Consider the following 8,514-nt stretch of genomic DNA (forward strand, 5'->3'; position numbering starts at 1 on the left):
AGGAAATTAGACCTCCATTGGGCATTCCGAGGCCACAGATGAGTCTGTATGGTGGTTTTACATTAATATGCATGTTTTGTTTAGGTGTGTGAGGCCTCAGATAAAGTGTTGGGGGGCAGGCGAAAAGCGTGATAATTAGCAAGCTGTGACTCGCCTCGGTGGGACCACTAGAGCGGTAAAGTACCGATGAGGCGGGACCGCTATATTGTCACACCCTAATTTCCGACAGGGTGTGATGGGCACCCGGCCCTTACTTAAGGCCGAGCGAACCCGCTGACTCTCGTAATACTCATAACCATACTGGGCCCGCAAAACATGACACAAGTACATAATGAAATTTTTTTTTCGAAAACGAGACATGCCTTTCATCTTATCAAATCAAATAAAAGCTCGTGATCATAACAAATCTGTAACAATAAGCGTAATGATACGTCGACACATAGCCGCTTACAAAACTGACATCTCACACACGACAACGTTCGCAAAGTCTCTACCGTAACTCCGGATACCATACAAAAGCACTCGACTCGGCGGCCTCGGGAGGAAATGGAGCTCGCCAATCCCGGTGGAACATCTTCGCTAACATCACCTACTCATCTGTGGGTACACTGCGCGGCATGAAACGCGCCCCGAAGAAAGGGGGTCAGTACGGAATATGTACTGAGTATGCAAAGCAGGAAGTACAGAAAGCGAAGTCATAACCGAAGTCAGGAGTACAGAAAGTGCACAATAGCCAGAATACCAAGGTGCTTGCATCTGAAATACAAATCGTACATACGAGGTACAGAAGACAAATATAATAATCAGAATGCCAAAATGCTTACTCCTGAAATACAGATCATACATATCAACGTCATGTATCATATCCGGCCCACAATGGGACTGAGTGACATAAGTAAATGATCATCACATACATACCGTAACACATCATAACATCATAACTTATCATATGAGCTGACATTAACCGATGTGGGATTGGCCTAAACCAATGTGGGATTGGCCAAAACCAGTGTGTGATTGGCCTAAACCAGTGTGGGATTGGCCTAAACCAATGTGGGATTGGCCTAAACCAATGTGGAATTTTGCCTCACCATTGGGTTTGCCCCACCACTGGGTTTGCCCCACCCTTATAGGTTTGCCCCACCATTGGGTTTGCCCCACCACCGGCTCTGATACCAACTGATCATACTCCAAAATATATATATAACATATAACGTATCCTCGTCACACATCATCACATCATATCAAATATACACGGTACCCGGCCAAGAGGGACTCGGCGTACCGGACACATCATTCTCCAGATCACATCATATTTCGAAAACACATCATGCTTCGGAATCACATCATACTTCAGAAATATAATATAGTGCGCACGATAACATACCGGCCCGGGACTTGGCGAAAAATGTAACAACAGAATGCACGAGCAGAATCGTGAGTAACCAAATACAGTTTAAAACATTTTCAAAGACTCAATAGGTTAATCAAAACGAACCATCATTTATAAGCCAAAACAGTAGTCAAATCAGATTTTCTTCCGAATATCACTCGGGAACATATCAAACCGAACTTCAGAAACCATAGCTACGTATCGGAATCATAAGTGTAAGAATTATCATTTCAGACTCAACGGATAAGTATGTAATCATACTCGGGGGTCGGAAAGATAGTCATATTAAGATCTTTCAAAAGTCGTTAGCATTATACAAAGGAAAGTCGTGGGACCCACGGACGAGCGTCAACCCAATCTGGGCCCGCCTATGAAAATTAAAGTCATCATACGTTACAGAATCATTTACGAACACATCAAAGCCATCCGGTTCTGCCTATGAAAGTTACGGACGTTCGTAGTTACAAAACTCTTTTGAAAACAAAACTTTTTATGCAACATTTGAAAACCAATCATACAAAGACATATAAACCATAGCTTGACTATATAAGGATGCCAACGTCAAGAAGCAAATAAGCATCGTAAACATGCTCGGACTTTAAGAATAGAATTACCCCCAAGGCTCGTAACGTATCATAGCTTAACCACATCTAAGACATGCCAAAAGAAGGAAAGGTAAGCTTTACATACCTCATTTGCTTCCTAGGCTAATCCAAACTCAAGTCTCAGCTTCTCAAAATCTACAATACGGTCATTAAGTACCAAACATTAGCCATGAGCACTTAAGAATTTAATTCCAAGCTATCGCTTTATTTACAGAAATTCGGGCAGCATTTCCCCTGTAAATTCAACATCCCCGAGAATTCAACTCGGCCAAATCTTCAACAACAACACCAACAACTATATTAACAACATCAACAATCAATTTCAATCGCATTCTAACATTAATAACTCCTTTCTACATAATTCGACAACATTCCATTTATATTCAATTCAACTACATACATTCAAACCAACATCAACGCTCACAAGTTCAAGTACTAATCCGAGATCATTCAAACGAGATTTAAGAACATTTCAAACAATCCGCACAATATTCAAAATAACCCAATCAATATACTACTTCAACCGAAACCCTCCATTTCCAATAAAACAATAACAACACATTTCTTTCTTCCAAATTCATGAACTATACCAATAATCCACATGTTAACAACATTATTCTCATAATTTCAAGAGATTATATTAGCATCTCATTAACTTCCAAAATAGCCCACAACAAATACAACTTCAACTTGAATCATTAAACTTCCATTTTACATCATAGAATCCACAACAACAACAACTAAAACACTAAGTAAATTTAGTTCATTCCTTGTCACAAAATAGCCCATACTCACGGCTCAACATCAACATACAAAGTTTCATGAATTTCATCCATTTCTACACACTATTCCCTCCGTTTTAATCCGTTAAAATTCTAAATGCACTCGTTAACAATGAAAAGGAACCGTATTCATATCTTAAGCATGCAGCCCCCACGTTATCACTCTTCTCCTTGGTTGATTTTTAGCTCAAATTGAAGGCAACGCAGCGTACAACACTTTTCTCTTCATGGGCTTCGGAATTCGGGGCTCAGATTTTGGTCAAAATTGGTTTTTCTTCTCTCCAAGGTTCTTCTCTCTCTCTTTCCAGAATTTTCTGGGTGTTCTTGGTCTGAAAAATGAGAGGAAAGGGCTGAAATTTCACTTAAATAGGCATGGGTCATGGGCCTAACCCGATTGGGCCCGGTTTGGGCCTAGCCCACTGACCTTTCTGCCTTAAAACGTCCATATCTCCTTATCCCGATGTCACCTGTGGGCCCACGACCTATGGTTGGAAAGATAATTCAATTATCTACAACTTATATCTTTGGTGTTTTTCCAAATTCAAAACTTATAATACCATTTCTGCCCCTCGACGTCAGATCACCCGAAAACATTACTTAAAAATATTTGCTTGGAGGGCTTCCACTTTGATTTGGCTCAAGGGTCCTTCTTGAGTTATGTTTAACTTCACATATGTGATTCATATAAATTGTCTCATGTCCCAAAAAAATCTCAATGTGTGGGCCCCACCCAGCTTGCGAATAATCCGACGTACAAAAATACGAAATATAATACTGTCAACGTGAGTTTCAATTATGAAGCAACAACATGATTGTCAATTTTTAAGCACGTTAATAAGGACCTTCCAATTGGTTGGAATACTAGAAGAAAATAATTTTTCATGAAACGCTAACTTTTCAATATTCACTTTTAACCCCAAATTTTCCTTAACATTTCCATCCAACCAAATTCACAAGCAATTTATGTCTTAAAACAAAGTCGGAAAATAATCTTGTCCATAACTTGTCACAACCAACTTAAAATATTCCAACGTATAAAATACGGGATATAACATCCTTCCCCCCTTTAGAACATTCGTCCTCGAATGTTCAACTAGTCGCATAGGGTCTTAAGGATCTCGGGGGATTTCCTTTACTACCATAGCATGTAATCTTGTCTACCAATCATACTTTTCCTTCGTCTCTTCCTCAGCTTCGCAAATCACCTCCTTTCTGTTATTATTCCGCCACGGTACTTTAACAGAAGCTACGTCCTTAGCACGCAACCTTCTTGCCTTATGTACAACGTAATAAAGCCCAATATATCTCGGGTTAAGCTTCTTCTTCATGTCGAATCTCATTACACCTTGCCTAAATCGTCTTCCCTTTACTCAACTCGTAACATTCTAAGCACATCATAGCTTTGGCCACCTTCTCACTAGGCCTTACTTATTTTCACACAAAGAACCCTCATTGTATTCACATTATATCGTGTTCATAATCAATCCTATAATATAACACTTCTTACTTCTTTACCCTTTCTAATCCACTTTATCCTCAATTCAGCAATTAACTTCTTTCTCGAGGTCAGCCGTACTCGCAATTTAATCAAATCTTATCATTACCATTGGCACGACCTTTCAAGTAGTATTGCAAACCTATATCTCATTCTCTCTTTATTTCTAGGAAAATTTCGGCAGAGTCTTCTCTGTATTTCTTACCATCTCAAAACTGCACGCGTGAAATACCAACAATGCCTCACAGGGCCAACATATGTATACACATATCATATCATATCACAGCCTCACAGGGCTCCCAACATCAACGACAGTACGAAAATAATGAACTTACCTTGAATGCCCAGCTCAAACTGCACCTGTTACATTTTCTTGTTTATTTTCCTTTTCAGTTTTCAATTTTACCTTTCGATCGTACTTCAATACCTTATTCGACATATACCTCTCATACCTTTGCTTACCTGCGTGCTTAGTAACTTCCAATATCATCAATCACTTTCTTCTGTCGATGTCATTCTTCTGCTGCAATCAAAAGTCAGGGTAAGGAATCTCATTCCCTACGACTTGGCTCTATGGCACGATCTCAGATGTGAAAGAAGAGTAACCACCCTAGATGCCCCGTAGCCTCCTGTTTATAAATGTGGCGCGCTTAACACCATAAACAGGACTCTACTGGACACGACTTTGCAGACAACCCCTAGGACGAACTGCTCTGATACCAATTTGTCACACCCTAATTTCCGACAGGGTGTGATGGGCACTCGGCCCTTACCTAAGGCCGAGCGAACCCGCTGACTCTCGCAATACTCATAACCATACTGGGCCCGCAAAACATGACTCAAGTACAAAATGAAATTTTTTCCGAAAACAGACATGCCTTTCATCTTATCAAATCAAATAAAGCCTGTGATCATAACAAATCTGTAACAATAGGCGTAATGATACGTTGGCTTACATAGCCGCTTACGAAAACTGACATCTCATACACACGACACTGTCTGCAAAGTCTCTACCATAACTCCAGATACCATACAAAAGTACTCTGACTCGACAGCACTCCGAAGGAAATGGAGCTCGCCAATCCAGCTGGAACATCTTCTGCTAACATCACCTACTCATTTGTGGGTACCTGCGCGGCATGAAACGCAGCCCCCGAAGAAAGGGGGTCAGTACGGAATATGTACTGAGTATGCAAAGTAGGAAGTACAGAAAGCGAAGTCATAACCGAAGTCAGGAGTACAGAAAGTGCACAATAGCCAGAATACCAAGGTGCTTGCATCTGAAATACAAATCGTACATACGAGGTACAGAAGACAAATATAATAATCAAAATGCCAAAATGCTTACTGTTACACCTTGAAAAATTTCCCCTTAAGCGTACAGTGAATAGACTAATGAGGGGTACGATGTATATGAGGTTTGGACAAGTAAGAACTAGTATGTGATGATGCTAATTTAGAAATTCAAAGGCATTAGACTTGAGGAAAGGAAGTTGTTAAGAGAAGCGAGACTTAAGTTAGTGTATCGGACGAGAATTATGAGCATTGAGTTAATGATGTCCTAATGATGTCCCAAGAAAGAGTTATAACGTCCCTTCGAATGATATTGAAGTGTTGAACAAGTGTTAAGAAGGTTCCATAAGGATCGGAGATCAAACGAGTCGACGAAACAAAACTCGAAGAACTGGGCAAACATACGGCCAGACATACTGGCCGTATAAAATCTACTGGCGCCGTATGTCCAGTGTAGATTTGACCCATATTGGCATGAGGCACTGGACCAATTATACGGTCCAACATACGGTCAGTATGTTTTATACGGACCGTATGTTGGTCCGTATAATTCCATCGGGACTGAATTGCATTTTATATAAGGGACCATTCTTCATTTCATTTTCATTTTCCCTTCATTCCTCCACAACACAAGAAGCCTCTAAAGTGTTCCAAACAATTCATCCATGAGAAACCATAGAAATCTAAGATCAACAACGAGAAATCAAGAGTATCAAGTGAAGGAAACCCATTAGAAATCATCCAAGTCAAGAAATCCAAGGAGAGATAAACTAGGGTTTTGGTACTAAGGGTGAATCACCACTCCAAGCTTGTTCCTCTATTATTTAAGGTAAGTTTCATGACCCTTACATGCTATGTGAAGTATTTATAAGTTGAGATGCATGGATTGTAGAAGAGCACCACAAATGGGTCATCAAATGGATGAAAAATGTCATTATTGAATAATAGTTGGCTTGAATCATGGAAATGAATATGTTGATGTTATAAATACGTTATAAATGACTTATAGAACATGAAATAAGTATTGGATATGAAAGAATGCGACGATGGATTTTTAGTCATAATTATGGGAAATTGAGGTGAATTATGAAATGCGAATCATATGAATGGATGACGATTGTTGTTAGCGATATTGTGATGATTATTATGAATGTTGGGAGTTGATATGAAATATGGCGGAAAGTAGTATAAACAAAGGAGATGCTGCCCAAATTTCTATAGCTTTAGAGAACATGTTTTCCCGATTATATAACTAATGTCGATACGAATTCCATTGAAGGTATACGAGTGCATGTAAGGAGTACAAGCGAGCAATAGAATAGTAAAGCGGCAAAGGTATGTGAGGCAAATCCTTTTCTTCCTAAGGCATGAGTCCCATGGCATGAAATTCCTCTTTTACTATAAATGTTCCACCTCCAAGAAAGTTAAGAGCCCCCTCTCATGAATAGCTATACGAGATAAGGAATATAAGATGAATACGATGGTGATGATAGTAAGCTAAAGTCTAGAAATGTCATAGCCTACGATATGATGCTCCTAAGGAGTGAATGATGTAATACATGTAACCCAATGATATTGATCACTATGTACACTCGCCTTATGCTTGTTCCTTCAAGGTGAGGCAGAATACGTAAGAATGCTCATAACGATCACGGGGGTCCACGACCTTACGTCACCCCGATCAAGTATGAATAGCTAAGAGTCTCTATGCATGTAATATAATAAGTATATGATGATAAGCATACTATGATGAGTTATGATACGCATATTATGAAAGACATATTATAACAAGTATGTTATGAAAAGCATAATTTTGATGAGCATGTTATGATAAGTATGATGATATCACACCGCGCCTATATGGCCGGGCAGTCACCGCCAAGGCGGGCAGCTATACACACCATGGCCAAATGGCATGGGCAGACACCACTAGTGGGCGGCATGAGATAATATCCTGGACGCAGGATGCCTGGACGCAGGCCAATGATGATGTTATTGTTCGATTATTACACCGCACCTATATGGGCGGGCGTATATATATGATTATGTACATATGATATGATGATGATAAGCGAGAGTAAGTAAGCATATATATGATCTTTCTTATGATTGTCAGTTACTGATTGCTCCATATTTTATGCTTCCTCGGTTTATTGATGCTTCATTATTGTTTATGCTTCACATACTCGGTACAATATTCATGCGCGTCCTTTCTTCGGACGCTATGTTCATGCCCACGGGTAGACGGGGGAGGTGATACGGATCCATAGGAGCTAGTGGCTGATTTGAGAGCACTCCATACTCCGGAGGTGCTACGGACTATTCTTTTGGTACATATGTTTGTATATTCCTATTTTGGGCATGACGGGGTCTGTCCGTCCGGATGTCTAGTATTCCGATGGGGCTCGTAGATACGCGGTGTGGGTAGTACGGGGTCCCATGGCTTGTATGTATATGCATGTATATATTATTTTGATAGCCGAAGGGCTTATGTTTATAACCGCTAATGTATTTCGAGAAAATGATGGAGTTTTATATGATTATGAGCATATAGTATGAATAATAGCGAGATAAGCGGTAAGTGAGTGGTGTTCGGTGGTTAGCCCGGATACCGTCGCGGCCCGTAGCTCGGGTCGTGACAGAGTGGTATCGGAAGCCAGTTCGGTCCTAGGAAGTGTCTACGAGCCGTGTCTAGTAGAGTCTTGTTTATGGTGTGTTGCGCGCCACGCTAATAAACAGAGAGGCTACGGGGCATTTAGGAAAAATGGCCATCTTTCTTCATATGAGATCGTGCGATAGAGCCAAGTATAAGATGAAATTCCTCCCTAATGAGTATGTTGTGATTTCAGAAATGCAAAGCTAAAGCCGCCCGGAAGGGCAAGACTACAAAGAGGGCGGGCGAGAAGAGAGACGCCTATGAATGTTGGGGAAGGTGGGTCACATCTG

The sequence above is a fragment of the Lycium ferocissimum genome, unplaced genomic scaffold, assembly GCF_029784015.1.
Source record: "Lycium ferocissimum isolate CSIRO_LF1 unplaced genomic scaffold, AGI_CSIRO_Lferr_CH_V1 ctg9705, whole genome shotgun sequence".
Classification (NCBI taxonomy): Eukaryota; Viridiplantae; Streptophyta; class Magnoliopsida; order Solanales; family Solanaceae; genus Lycium; species Lycium ferocissimum.